Here is a 15,813-nt window from a genome sequence, read left to right as displayed (position 1 = left end):
TTTATGGACAATCTTGACTCCACTCCATCTTGGTTTGTGGCCAGTCTGAATGGCATGTTCGCTGAGACCACTATGTTGTTCATCGTTGGTGGAGATGTGGTAGTCATGTTGGCCTATTCTCTTGCCTAATTTCTGTCGTGTTCTTCCACAATACCGTTTTCCATATGTGCATGGTACCTCGTATACTACATTGGACTGTTGCAGGATTGGTGTTTTGTCCTTGAGTCGACTGAATACCGACATTTTCAAATTGTTATCCGGTTTCGCCACTGCTCGAATTCCATTCTTTCCAAGTTCTTTTTTCAGATTTTCGAATAAGCCAGAGACGTAGGGTATTGCTACCATGTTGTTAAGATCTCTAGCTTCTTTGTGTTGATCCCTATTGGTGTAGTTGCCGAATTTTTGGGTTGTGGAAAGTATCACGTCATTGACAAGTCTCTTTGGATATCCGTTTTCTATCAAAGTTCTTTTCAGCAATGTCAAATTATCCTTATGAAATTCAGGGTCGGCTAGTTCCAGAATCTTTTGGGTGAGTATGCAAATCGTATTGCGTTTGTACGTCATTGGTAGGTGTGAACGGTAATTCAGGTATCTGCCTGACCATGTCGATTTATGGTACCAATTAGTCTTGATTGATTGTCCTTGACGGATACATAAAACGTCTAGAAAGGCGATTTGGTTATCCTTTTCTTCTTCTAAGGTGAACTGTAACCGGTTGTTGTATTGGTTGAAGACGGAATTACGGTTGAAACTGGCCAACATTATCACGAATTTCAAAAATTCCCGAACGAAATATTCCTGCAAAGAACTTTTCCTCAAGAAACAACTGCAAGAAACCAAAACGTATCTCAAAGAAAACGACGAAATTCTTGTGGTCAATAAGTCACTAAGAGAACCCTGAAGATGATTGCATGGCAATCGAAACCGTGGTCGGTTAAATAAAATAAAGATTAGCACAATTTCAAGAAAAGTGGTTTTATTGACTCGCGGATATCAAGTATTTCCAAAAAGTACCGGATGTTTAATAATTGTGCTGTATTTCGTGCCCCATTTTTGCGTGTATTCAACGAGAACTTTTTATTTCGAATATGAACAAAAAAGAAAAACCCCGAGACTTAATGAGTAGTTCTCCGTCGGTGAGCGACTCAATGAGTGGTTCTCCGTCGGCAAACGGAATGCGAATGCGACAGGGAAATCATTTATCCGAGTCTCCTAATGTATGTGGACCAATTCCGTTGACCGCGTCTGAAATCACTCAATCTGATGCCACTCGACCTGCTAAGTCACCTGCCTCTTCTAGTTTCTCAGTCGATGTATCGACCAAAACGTCAGTTGCTGCACCGGTATCTGCTAAAGTCGAAAGCTCTGCAGTTAAACCGCAAAACCGCAAAACAAGGTTCTCATTAAAATTGTACTTAATGCCTTGACTGTTCCGTGAAGAATGATTTATTTTTTCTCTAAATTATCGTACAGAAAACAAAGTTAGACTACTCGATTCTCCTATTTCAATTTGCACACTAGGATTAGCAATCCACAAAAACAAATTCAATCACGAAATATTTCAGCGCCGGCTCATACACATAAGGTTCCTTATGTAACCAATTTCGATCCGTCTGTTACCGAAAAGGACGTTGTCAATTATTTGTTGCGGAAGAACGTTATCTCGTCGGCTGAAGACATGTCATGCAAGATATTGGTCTCACCCTACATAGATATGAAGGACGTTACTTTTGTATCATTTATGATCACTGCTGACTCTGAAATATTTGACTCTATAGTTAACAGTAAACGTGTTACCGTTTACCGTCAGCTTATGCTACAACAGTTAAGTGAAGAGGCAAGCAAAGTTGGCCTCAAGATGAACTTATCGAAAACAAAAGTCATGACCAACATCGGGGACGATAGAGAAATCAAAATTGGTGACACTGTCATTGAACGAGTCGACAGCTATGTATATCTAGGACATAAACTGAGGTTAGGTCTGGACAGCCAAACTGCAGAAATAAGACGTAGGATTGGTCTTGCATGGGCAGCGTTCGGAAAACTCAGACTAATTTTCAAAAGCAAAGTGAATAATAGTCTGAAACGCAAAGTTTTCGACACTTGTGTCCTTCCAGTGCTCACTTATGGAGCGGAAACGTTAACTTTAACGAAAGCATCCGAAGATAAATTGAGAGTGACACAAAGAGCCATGGAACGGAGTATGCTCGGAATAACACTCAGAGACAGAATGACGAATCAATGGATTCGACAACAAACCAGGGTCGTTGATGTCATGGAAAGAATAGCATCTCTGAAATGGAGCTGGGCGGGACATATTGCAAGAAGGACAGACGAACGTTGGACCAAAAAGATCATGAACTGGCGACCATATAAAAGACGAGCTATAGGTAGACCACCAGAGAGATGGACAAACGGAATTAAGAATATTGCAGGTACAAACTGGCAGCAAATGGCAATGGATCGTACGAAATGGAAAGAAGTTGGAGAGGCCTACGTCCAGCAGTAGATAGAAACAGGCTGAAAAAGAAGAAGAAGAAGAAGTGTTACCGTTTACGTTTCGTTCGCCCTTCGTTGAATAAAAGAAATTTTTTCAACAATTTTGGTCAAGTCAAAGCAATACAACACTTTGTCAATGTTGAATTACTGACCAAGCAATACAACAATTTTATTAATAAATAAATAAAATAAAAATGTTCCGCCACTGACAAATTTTCAGTTTTCAATTTTCTACCACCCGAAATTGTACCTTACCATAGTCTGGTTTTTTGTTGAAATATTGTAATATCTAACTGGTCGTATGGCCAACGTAGTTAAGACCATACTGTTTGATGTATTTAAGAGAACAAAATAAACGTCACTGTCATACCAAGCATTTAACTGAAAGGCTGTGTAACCTTGTGTACTCTGCTGATCCAAATGGATTACAACAGGTTATTGGCCCTCATCACGCAAAAATATTCATCGTTTCGTGATAATTAACGTTCAGTCGTTTTGCAATTTGTTTTTTCGTGCAACGATGGTCGCATTTGTCAAGAATTTTTGCTGATTTTTTTTTCATCACAACATCATTGTACAACATCATGTCGCAAGAATTGTCTCATCGAATCGTCAAGTTAAAAGGACGTGTGAACTATGATACATGGAAAATAGCGTGCAAATATTATTTGGTCATCAAGGATTTGTGGTCTTGCATTGATAACAAACCTGATGAAGCTAAACCGAAGGAAATTGAACGGGATTTAGAGGCCTGGTCGGAGCTAAATTTGCTGATCGATGAAAGTGTTTTTTCGTATATTGCCAACACCACCACAGCACAGGAAGCTTGGAAGAAGCTAGAATCCGCATTCGAGGACAGTGGTTTATGTCGAAAAGTGGGATTATTGAAGGAATTGGTTACAATGACCTTGGAAAAAAGTGAATCCGTTGAAGCTTACGTCGCTCAAAGTCATCAAGGCAGGATTAATAATCGATGATGTATTGCTAGCATCCTTAATGTTGTCTGGTTTGCCTGATGAGTTTACGTCTATGGTCATGGCAATTGAGAACTCCACCGTAAACTTGACATCCGATGCAGTAAAAACATTTTTATTGCTAGAAACCCGTCTTCGCTCTCGAACAATAAGTAGCGGTGCTTTTAGCGTACAGCCCGTCATACCAATTTCCATTTTCGCTGTCACAAGTGTGGTTTGCCGGGTCACAAGGCGAAGAATTGTATCAAGAACGAATCGAGTTTCGAAATGAAACATAATCCGGACGATTGGAAGCAGCATGCGAATGAAGGGAAGCATAATGCACACGAAGGGAAGCATAATGCGCATCAAAGGAAGCATCATCATACAGTGAGTAAATCTCTAAAATGTTTGATTTCAGTATATTTAGCTAATCCTTCTGTCACATCTTTTGACAGCTTTTTACGTTTTAGTACGTTTTCTCTCCCAGTAGCAAAAACCCAATCCCAGCAAAAAAAGAAACTATATCGAATGCCGCAAATGCATTTGAAAACGAACATTCGGTGAAATACTTTTTTATCACACCAAATGTTTATCATTTTATACAAATATGTTCATCTTTATAATAACATCGGTGAAAAAAAAACCTAATTTTGTCATGCAAAAATATAGATAAAAATTGACAAAATTGCCGACCACAAAAATATGTCGTCGATTCTCATGCATTTTTTATGCATAGCAAAAGAAGACAGGATCAAGCAACGTAATATTTTGTCTCACATAAAAGCTCAACTTTCTTGTAAGACAAATATTTATTTATTTATTTATTTTATTTATTTTCGTTTAAAGACCAAATAACAGGTCAGAGCCCAATAACAATTCAGTCTATTAAACGTTGCTTGTTCCTGTCTTCTTTTGCTATGCATAAAAAATGCATGAGAATCGACGACATATTTTTGTGGTCGGCAATTTTGTCAATTTTTATCTACATTTTTGCATGACAAAATTAGGTTTTTTTTCACCGATGTTATTATAAAGATGAACATATTTGTATAAAATGATAAACATTTGGTGTGATAAAAAAGTATTTCACCGAATGTTCGTTTTCAAATGCATTTGCGGCATTCGATATAGTTTCTTTTTTTGCTGGGATTGGGTTTTTGCTACTGGGAGAGAAAACGTACTAAAACGTAAAAAGCTGTCAAAAGATGTGACAGAAGGATTAGCTAAATATACTGAAATCAAACATTTTAGAGATTTACTCACTGTATCTAATTCAACAGTATTTTTCTCGAGGGGGACACCACTCGGGTAATTGATTACACACCCTGCTCGGAATTGACAAGAATGGAAAGGAACGAAGTACTGTAGGCTTATAAGACAAGTAAGGCCACTGACGTGGCCTGCCCGTTTCTCCATTTTGTTAGTTGTTTAAAAAATTCTCAAGAGTAATTGAGCTCAAATCAAGATATGCTACAGATATTTTAGACAAATTCTGGAAAATATTCCATCACAACACTAATTGCTGGGGTCCCTCGATTTTTGAAAAATGTCAAGCGGCACTTCAGGACATTTATCAATTACCATCTAAAAGAGTTTTAAGAGTTTCTAAAAGAGGCCGAACAGAATGTTGTTGAAAAAAAAAAATTGGGTCCTTGTACTAAGGCCGGTACTATGGCCCTATGTGTATTTTACATACAACTCGAGTAAATTTCCTCCGTTTGTCGTAATTTTTGTTTAATTTAGAAGGTAATCGAAGGCCGAATAGAATGTAGTTGAAAAAAAAAATTGGGTCCTCGGACTAAGGCCGGTACTAGGGCCCTATGTGTATTTATACAGTCCCTAAACTTTAAAAATATTTGATTTCAGTATATTTAGCTAATCCTTCTGTCACATCTTTTGACAGCTTTTTACGTTTTAGTACGTTTTCTCTCCCAGCAGCAAAAACCCTATCCCAGTACAAAAAGTATATCGAATGCCGCAAATGCATTTAAAAACGAAAATTCGTTGAAATACTTTTTTATCACACCAAATCTTTATCATTTTATACAAATATGTTCATCTTTATAATAACACAACATCGGTGATTTGCATGCAATTTAAACAAAACCAAATCAATTGTTCATGTGTTACATTTACATTATGGAAGAGGAATGTCTTATTCTTTATCCAAATTTGTGCACTAAATAAACATTTCGATAAACTACAAAACTAGGTCCCACCTTTTGGGCGGGTCAGGTCCCTTGACTGACCATTTTTTCAATATATTTTTGATCAATTTCATTGTTGAACTTCCGAAACATCACTGATACAAATACCTACATTTAATGTATCGATTACTCTATACATGACAACAAAATTTGACAGAAAAAGTTCTTCAAATAAACCTTCGAACGTAAGACCGAATGATCTTTGAGTTCTCATTTTTCTTATAAATTTGCAGCAAGATTTTCAATCAACCACAAATCGTAAAAAAAATGAGACTCGTGTGAATTACGGCCCTCGCTCCGCTCTGGCCGCAAACTTCCCACTCGTATGAGCTATCTATTATTCTGTTTGATTGCCATTTTGTCAAATTTAATCAGAGTAGATGCGAAGTTTTACGAATGTGGAACGATGAGAGGACTCTTTCACTTTGGTAAAAAATAAAAAACGCGATAGATGTTCTTCTCTTACAGTTTTGTACAAAAAAGGAAGTCCCCCGGTACTTACTAAATTTACAAAACCTTCAATCGTGAATAAAATTTGGATGGTAATAAACGACCGATAAATTAATTTATTTTTTTTTGTCGTTTCTTCACTTTTGTCGATTTTTTTCGTCGATTCAGAAAGCGACAAAAGTGAAGAATTGACGAAACGTCTCTAAGTTACATTTCGTAGAAGGATGAATTCCCTAGGAACGAACAAAACGCCTTCTCATTACATTTCGTTGAAGGATGGAGTCCCTAGGAACGAACAGAACGCCTTTGCATTACATTTCGTAGAAGGATGAATTCCCTAGGAGCGAACAGAACGCCTTCTCATTACATTTCGTTGAAGGATGGAGTCCCTAGGAACGAACCGCCATTGCTTTATATTTCCAAAATCGACAAAGTGTGAAGGAAAGCCTTTTTTTACTGATTTACTGAAGAGGTGCCAGCGACATGTACCACATTTCTATCGGTAATTTATTATTTTTTATCGGTAAAATTGAATGAGTTGTAAAATATTTTGTTTGATTGTTGGAATAATGAATTTAAAAAAAATAATTTTTAGAAATTAGTTGAGAATGACTTAAGTTACATTGCCTACAAAGAAAGATGGTTACATTTAACATAAAAATTTCCTACACTTTTCAATCATAGTGTGCTCATTTGATAGCAGGCATTTTTCTGCCGTAAGACATTGAGTAAAAAACATCTTTCTTTGGTATAGTAGACGCATTAAATTTGTTAGTCAACTATCAAATTTGATAGTCAACTATCAATTTTGATAGTCAACTATCAATTTTGATAGTCAACTATCAATTTTGATAGTCAACTATCAAATTTGATAGTCAACTATCAATTTTGATAGTCAACTATCAATTTTGATAGTCAACTATCAAATTTGATAGTCAACTATCAAATTTGATAGTCAACTATCAAAATTTGATAGTCAACTATCAAAATTTGATAGTCAACTATCAAGTTGTTAGTCAACTATCAAGTTGTTAGTCAACTATCAAATTTGATAGTCAACTATCAAGTTGTTAGTCAACTATCAAATTTGATAGTCAACTATCAAGTTGTTAGTCAACTATCAAATTTGATAGTCAACTATCAAGTTGTTAGTCAACTATCAAATTTGATAGTCAACTATCAAATTGTTACTCAACTATCAAGTTGTTAGTCAACTATCAAATTTGATAGTCAACAATCAACTATCAATTTTGATAGTCAACTATCAAATTTGATAGTCAACTATCAATTTTGATAGTCAACTATCAAATTTGATAGTCAACTATCAAGTTGTTAGTCAACTATCAAATTTGATAGTCAACTATCAAGTTGTTAGTCAACTATCAAATTTGATAGTCAACTATCAAGTTGTTAGTCAACTATCAAATTTGATAGTCAACTATCAAGTTGTTAGTCAACTATCAAGTTGTTAGTCAACTATCAAATTTGATAGTCAACTATCAAGTTGTTAGTCAACTATCAAATTTGATAGTCAACTATCAAGTTGTTAGTCAACTATCAAATTTGATAGTCAACTATCAAGTTGTTAGTCAACTATCAAATTTGATAGTCAACTATCAAATTTGATAGTCAACTATCAAATTTGATAGTCAACTATCAAATTGTTACTCAACTATCAAGTTGTTAGTCAACTATCAAATTTGATAGTCAACATCAGATTTGTTAGCAGTTCACTAACAAGAGATGTTTACCGGTTAGAGGCTGGGCATGTACTGACGAAATTTTTCTTTTTACTTGTTTCATGCACATTATCGAAAACATACTTATACGATTTACACACACTACGCAACCAAATCAAATTTCATCAAAGTAATCTTTTTCGATAGAGGCTATAATCAACAGTGTAAAATCCTGTTTTTCCTGGATAGCTTCCAGATCCTTCGTCCCACATTGCCCATCTTCGAACTTAGCCTCGAGATTTTAATTCCACATATTTAAAAAAAAGATTCATCCAAATAGCTTGAGAATTACTCAAGTTATCGTGCCTTCAACGATTTTTTGTCACCCACATTTAACGTTTTTCATACCATTTCATACATTTTCAATCATAGTGAACTTTTTTGTCACCCACATATTTCGGTATTTTCTGGTGTAAGACCCTGACTTTCAGTCAAGGGAATAACTCAATAATATTGTATTGTGGCCTGCCTACGTCTACGATATGCAAATTTATTAAATTTTTGTGGACGAAAGAGCGACGCAATCTCAATAAACTAAACAGACATCTGAAACAAATTATGATCGGATCTACTACCCTCTCGTTTTCATACGTTTTGTTCATTATTTCATTATTGTTGCTTGACATTAGAGATTTTTTTTTTCATTGTGCAAAAGTCAACCGACAAGAGGACAGCGAATTATAAAACTTGTTCTTCAATTTGTAAATTTTAATTTAATTTTTGTGCTTTATTGTGACTTTGATATCAATTTCTATCAGTATTTTCGAAATTATTTCAGCTAAATGCAAAGGAGTTGCTTGTTCAAATGTTGGATTTGTTGTATTAAATCAGTAAAAATGTTTTCTGTTTTGATCGTCTACAATCATTGTTTGGAATATTCTGTTTCGAATAGTTAACAATATTAATAACCAAGATGGCTCAGTATGTTTCTCAATTCGTCGGTCCGAAAATCAATAAATTGAAACAACTTTAAACATTTTGTGACCTTAACGCCATAATATCAGCTGTGGCTCGAAATATAAATACAAAAATCAAATTAGAATTTCTTACGTGTAGTCGAATTGACTTCAGACATAATTTTGTCATTTCGCTTGCACGTAAGGTGCGAGTTTTTTTAAAAGGAATTTTAACGTGATCTTATGTGTTTAAAGATTGAATTAATAGCTGATGATGTGTTATGTGACAATAAAGTCACGAAGCGTCGGAAAATGTTTCAATTTTGGATATTTTTGATCGACAAATCGAGAGACATGAAACCTCTAAAATGTGCAATAACTATTCGGTATAAGTATTACCGCTGTGCATTTTATATGTGATTATGATGGCCAATAATATTGATGATGTCTCTAATATCTGCAAGTTCGAACAAAACGCCTTTACGTTGCAGTTTGTAAATGGATGAATTCCCTAAGATGAAACAACACGCCTTTACGTTTCTCTTCGTAAATGGAATTGTACAAACGCCTTTATGTTACATTTCGTATAAGGATGAATTCCCAAGGATTGTACAAAAATACTTTACAGTAAAGGCTTTACGTTACATTTCGTAAAAGGATAAATTACTAATTCATAAGATTAACAATAAACAGATTATCATTAAGAAAAAAAAATTAACAAAATGTTTGTTAAATCCTAGCGATTTTTTGATTTTGATTTTTTGGTGAGATTTGGTGACATCACAAAAATTGGCATCACAAAGATCCGCACTGACTTAAAACACCTCTTTGTCTTATTTTGTCATAAATTGTTCACTCCTTTTATTTGATTGCAAAGAAATTTTCAGAACAAACAAAAGATGCTTCATCAGAGTTATGCTGTCTGCTGAAAGATGCTTTAAAGAGGAGGTATTTCTTGTCTACCTCTTGAATAAAATTTAAACTCATGTGAATACGGCCGCAAAGCTCACAGTAGTTGAAATTTTCTAAATTAAAAGACTTTTTTTAGCAAATAAATCTACTGAATTGACCCGATTTGCTCATCAATGAGGGATGCAACTAGTGTGTTTACGGCCCTCGCTTCGCTCTGGCCGCAAAGTTCACACTCGTTGATTTTTTTTCTAGCATAGACAGCAAGATATCACGTCTTTTCAGAACAAATCATAGATTATTGATTCATCATTTTCCATTAACGTTAACTTCGTTAGTAATTTCAGTTCTGTCGAAATTACTCCGTATGATAAGGAGACAGAGCCATCACAAATTTCATTCTTAGTCGAATAATTTTTTTTGTTGAGGATTATTCAAGCTATCGTGCTATCAAGCGACCGACGAGACGAAAATTCTTTTGGGAATATCTCTAAGACCTGCTCTAAGGTGACTCGTCCGTTATTGGCCATCTTCAAACTTAACCTCAGGAATTTAATTCCTCTCGATTAAAAAAAAGTTTTGGAAATCTGTTGAGAAATACTCAAGTTATCAAACGTTGACCCAAAAATTCTTTTGGGAATATCTCAGAGATCTCCGGTCTATTATAGCCCATCTTTGAACTTAACGTGAGGAATTGAATTCCCCGTCGATTAAAAAGAAGTTTTTGGAAATCCGTTTAGGATTATTCAAGTTATCGTGGAATCAAGCGACGAGCCAAAAATTCTATTAAGAATATCTTTAAGATCACCGGTCCGTTATAGCCCATCTTCAAACTTGACCTGAGGAATTGAATTCCTCTTCGATAAAAAAAAGTTTTTGGAAATCCACTAAGAATTACTCGAGTTATCTTGTTATCAAGAGACAAGACAAAAATTCTTTTGAGAATATCTCCGAGCTCCCCAGTCTGTTATAGCCTATCTTCGAACTTAACCTAAAGAATTTAATTCCTCGTCAAATAAAAAAAATAATTTGGAACTCAGTTGAAGATTGCTCAAGTTATCGTGTTATCAAGCAATGAGACAGAAATTCTTTTGGGAATATCTTTAAGATCATCGGTACATCATAGCCCATCTTCGAACTTAACCTCAGGAATTTAATTCCCCGTCGAATAAAAAAAAAATTGGAAATCCATTGAGAATTACTCGAGTTATCGTGTTATCAAAGAATGAACAAAGTGTGACAAACATTTTCTATATTTAAGATTTTTGGTCACACATTCATGTATTTTCAATCATAGTGAACATTTTGTGACAAACATTTTAGAGTGTTTTTCATCCGTAAGACCCATGACTTTCAGTCAAGGGAATAAATGCCAATATATATTTCGTCTTTAGTTCAAACATTAAAAAAAATTCAAAAATGTAAAAAGAACTGATTTTGTCATGCAAAAATATAGATAAAAATTGACAAATTTGCCGACCACAAAAATATGTCGTCGATTTATATGCATTTTTTATGCATAGGTAAAGAAGACAGGAACATGCAACGTAATATTTGTCTTACAAGGAAGTCGAACTTTGATGTGAGACAAAATATTGCGTTGCGTGTTTCTGTCTTTTTTACCTATGCATAAAAAATGCATATAAATCGACGACATATTTTCGTGGTCGGCAATTTTGTCAATTTTTATCTATATTTTTGCATGACAAAATCAGTTGTTTTTACATTTTTGACTTTTTTTTAAATGTTTGAACTAAAGACGAAATATATATTGGCATTTATTCCCTTGACTGAAAGTCATGGGTCTTACGGATGAAAAACACTCTAAAATGTTTGTCACAAAATGTTCACTATGATTGAAAATACATGAATGTATGACCAAAAATCTTAAATACAGAAAATGTTTGTCACACTTTGTTCATTCTTTGATAACACGATAACTCGAGTAATTCTCAATGGATTTCCAATTTTTTTTTTATTCGACGGGGAATTAAATTCCTGAGGTTAAGTTCGAAGATGGGCTATGATGTACCGATGATCTTAAAGATATTCCCAAAAGAATTTTTGTCTCATTGCTTGATAACACGATAACTTGAGCAATCCTCAACTGAGTTCCAAATTATTATTTTTATTTGACGAGGAATTAAATTCTTTAGGTTAAGTTCGAAGATGGGCTATAAAAGACTGGGGAGCTCGGATATATTCTCAAAAGAATTTTTGTCTTGTCTCTTGATAACAAGATAACTCGAGTAATTCTTAGTGGATTTCCAAAAACTTTTTTTTATCGAAGAGGAATTCAATTCCTCAGGTCAAGTTTGAAGATGGGCTATAACGGACCGGTGATCTTAAAGATATTCTTAATAGAATTTTTGGCTCGTCGCTTGATTCCACGATAACTTGAATAATCCTAAACGGATTTCCAAAAACTTCTTTTTAATCGACGGGGAATTCAATTCCTCACGTTAAGTTCAAAGATGGGCTATAATAGACCGGAGATCTCTGAGATATTTCCAAAAGAATTTTTGGGTCAACGTTTGATAACTTGAGTATTTCTCAACAGATTTCCAAAACTTTTTTTTAATCGAGAGGAATTAAATTCCTGAGGTTAAGTTTGAAGATGGCCAATAACGGACGAGTCACCTTAGAGCAGGTCTTAGAGATATTCCCAAAAGAATTTTCGTCTCGTCGGTCGCTTGATAGCACGATAGCTTGAATAATCCTCAACAAAAAAAATTATTCGACTAAGAATGAAATTTGTGATGGCTCTGTCTCCTTATCATACGGAGTAATTTCGACAGAACTGAAATTACTAACGAAGTTAACGTTAATGGAAAATGATGGATCAATAATCTATGATTTGTTCTGAAAAGACTTCTATGCGTGATTTCTTGCTGTCTATGCTAGAAAAAAAATCAACGAGTGTGAACTTTGCGGCCAGAGCGAAGCGAGGGCCGTAAACACACTAGTTGCATCCCTCATTGATGAGCAAATCGGGTCAATTCAGTAGATTTATTTGCTAAAAAAAGTCTTTTAATCTAGAAAATTTCAACTACTGTGAGCTTTGCGGCCGTATTCACATGAGTTTAAATTTTATTCAAGAGGTAGACAAGAAATACCTCCTCTTTAAAGCATCTTTCAGCAGACAGCATAACTCTGATGAAGCATCTTTTGTTTGTTCTGAAAATTTCTTTGCAATCAAATAAAAGGAGTGAACAATTTATGACAAAATAAGACAAAGAGGTGTTTTAAGTCAGTGCGGATCTTTGTGATGCCAATTTTTGTGATGTCACCAAATCTCACCAAAAAATCAAAATCAAAAAATCGCTAGGATTTAACAAACATTTTGTTAATTTTTTTTTCTTAATGATAATCTGTTTATTGTTAATCCTATCAATTAGTAATTTATCCTTTTACGAAATGTAACGTAAAGCCTTTACTGTAAAGTATTTTTGTACAATCCTTGGGAATTCATCCTTATACGAAATGTAACATAAAGGCGTTTGTACAATTCCATTTACGAAGAGAAACGTAAAGGCGTGTTGTTTCATCTTAGGGAATTCATCCATTTACAAACTGCAACGTAAAGGCGTTTTGTTCGAACTTGCAGATATTAGAGACATCATCAATATTATTGGCCATCATAATCACATATAAAATGCACAGCGGTAATACTTATACCGAATAGTTATTGCACATTTTAGAGGTTTCATGTCTCTCGATTTGTCGATCAAAAATATCCAAAATTGAAACATTTTCCGACGCTTTGTGACTTTATTGTCACATAACACATCATCAGCTATTAATTCAATCTTTAAACACATAAGATCACGTTAAAATTCCTTTTAAAAAAACTCGCACCTTACGTGCAAGCGAAATGACAAAATTATGTCTGAAGTCAATTCGACTACACGTAAGAAATTCTAATTTGATTTTTGTATTTATATTTCGAGCCACAGCTGATATTATGGCGTTAAGGTCACAAAATGTTTAAAGTTGTTTCAATTTATTGATTTTCGGACCGACGAATTGAGAAACATACTGAGCCATCTTGGTTAATAATATTGTTAACTATTCGAAACTGAATATTCCAAACAATGATTGTAGACGATCAAAACAGAAAACATTTTTACTGATTTAATACAACAAATCCAACATTTGAACACGCAACTCCTTTGCATTTAGCTGAACTAATTTCGAAAATACTGATAGAAATTGATATCAAAGTCACAATAAAGCACAAAAATTAAATTAAAATTTACAAATTGAAGAACAAGTTTTATAATTCGCTGTCCTCTTGTCGGTTGACTTTTGCACAATGAAAAAAAAAAATCTCTAATGTCAAGCAACAATAATGAAATAATGAACAAAACGTATGAAAACGAGAGGGTAGTAGATCCGATCATAATTTGTTTCAGATGTCTGTTTAGTTTATTGAGATTGCGTCGCTCTTTCGTCCACAAAAATTTAATAAATTTGCATATCGTAGACGTAGGCAAGCCACAATACAATATTATTGAATTATTTTGTAGTTTATCGAAATGTTTATTTAGTGACTTATTGCAGAAAGTTACACTTGTTAAACAAAGAAAGAAAAACACAATTAGCTGTGCACAAATTTGGATAAAGAATAAGACATTCCTCTTCCATAATGTAAATGTAACACATGAACAATTGATTTGGTTTTGTTTAAATTGCATGCAAATCACCGATGTTGTGTTATTATAAAGATGAACATATTTGTATAAAATGATAAAGATTTGGTGTGATAAAAAAGTATTTCAACGAATTTTCGTTTTTAAATGCATTTGCGGCATTCGATATACTTTTTGTACTGGGATAGGGTTTTTGCTGGGAGAGAAAACGTACTAAAACGTAAAAAGCTGTCAAAAGATGTGACAGAAGGATTAGCTAAATATACTGAAATCAAATATTTTTAAAGTTTAGGGACTGTAATGCGAATTATTATACGTCGCATCAGCCTTGTGCAACGGGCTTCTGAATTGGGCAGTGAACTGGTTGTCCTATATGTCTTTTCGAATGAATAGAAATGCAGTGAATTAGTTGCATTGACTGGAACAAAATGCAGTGAATTGGTTGCATTGAATTAAAGCGCAGTGAATTAGTTGTGTACCAGGGATTAGTTATCCGATTATTTTTTGTTATTTTTTACGTGATTTTTATTTGTCTATTCTGGACAGTAAACTAAATTTTTAGTTCAAGAAGGAAGGTTCTTCCAGAATTTGTTTTTTCGAAATTTTTGATTTTTAAAGAACTTTTTTTGTGACGTCATTATTTTGATCATTGACCAGATTACATATTAAGTGGGTGTGTTGAAATATTGTAATATCTAACTGGTCGTATGGCCAACGTAGTTAAGACCATACTGTTTGATGTATTTAAGAGAACAAAATAAACGTCACTGTCATACCAAGCATTTAACTGAAAGGCTGTGTTTCCTTGTGTACTCTGCTGATCCAAATGGATTACAACATTTTTCAGAGTCTGAGGACCACTAGAAAAACTTGTTGAAACTCGTTGAAAAAAATAATAATTTGGGCATACAAAATGTGTTGATTTTCAAAATTCTGCGAGTTTTTTGATTTTTTTGTTTATTTTCACTTCTTTTTCTTCAAAAAATCGGTTAATTTTTTATTTATTTTACGGACGCGTCCGTATCTGCTTACGCTTTCCATTTCACCAGTCGAAATGGGAGTAACAGTAGTGATTGGCGGGATAGGAGTGATCTGAACCCAAGAACACATGTATGGAAAATATTACTTTAGTCAATTGCGCATCGTCTTAGAGACAATGAACACTTTCAGTAAATTTGATTATACCCAACTTGACTAGTATTAGGGTTCCAGGCGTATTACGGCTACGGACGTTTTATGGTTACAGACGAAATAGGATTACGGGTCGTACAGGGCTAAGTCGCAGCAAACGCTCCGAGTTCTGATGCCTTGTTTTTATTGCGGATTTGTCATCTATGAACATAGGCAAATGCTTTACACTAACCGTCTGCTTCTAATTCGACATGTTACAAACGGCATATTAAACCTATAAGCCCCCAGTACTTCGTACGGGGCTAAAAATCGAAAGGTGCGAAATTTGCTGAATATGCTTAATATATTGCGGTACCTAAGTATTTCAAAGACAA

At 34.4% G+C, this 15,813-nt stretch overlaps 1 long non-coding RNA gene across 1 annotated transcript; it reads right to left on the bottom strand.

Moving 5' to 3' along the window:
- Positions 1-10,083: 10,083 nt before the first annotated feature.
- Positions 10,084-15,202, bottom strand: LOC119073116. The gene is made up of 3 exons (XR_005086998.1): positions 15,189-15,202; positions 14,853-14,858; positions 10,084-10,217 (listed from the first exon to the last, which is right to left on the bottom strand). It is a non-coding gene; the product is annotated as an uncharacterized LOC119073116 (long non-coding RNA).
- Between the last annotated feature and the right edge of the window lie 611 nt (positions 15,203-15,813).

This window comes from Bradysia coprophila, unplaced genomic scaffold (genome assembly GCF_014529535.1).
Source record: "Bradysia coprophila strain Holo2 unplaced genomic scaffold, BU_Bcop_v1 contig_137, whole genome shotgun sequence".
Taxonomy (NCBI): Eukaryota; Metazoa; Arthropoda; class Insecta; order Diptera; family Sciaridae; genus Bradysia; species Bradysia coprophila.
The sequence above is the reverse complement of the archived record's forward strand: the minus strand, read 5'-3'. Positions and strand labels throughout refer to the sequence as shown.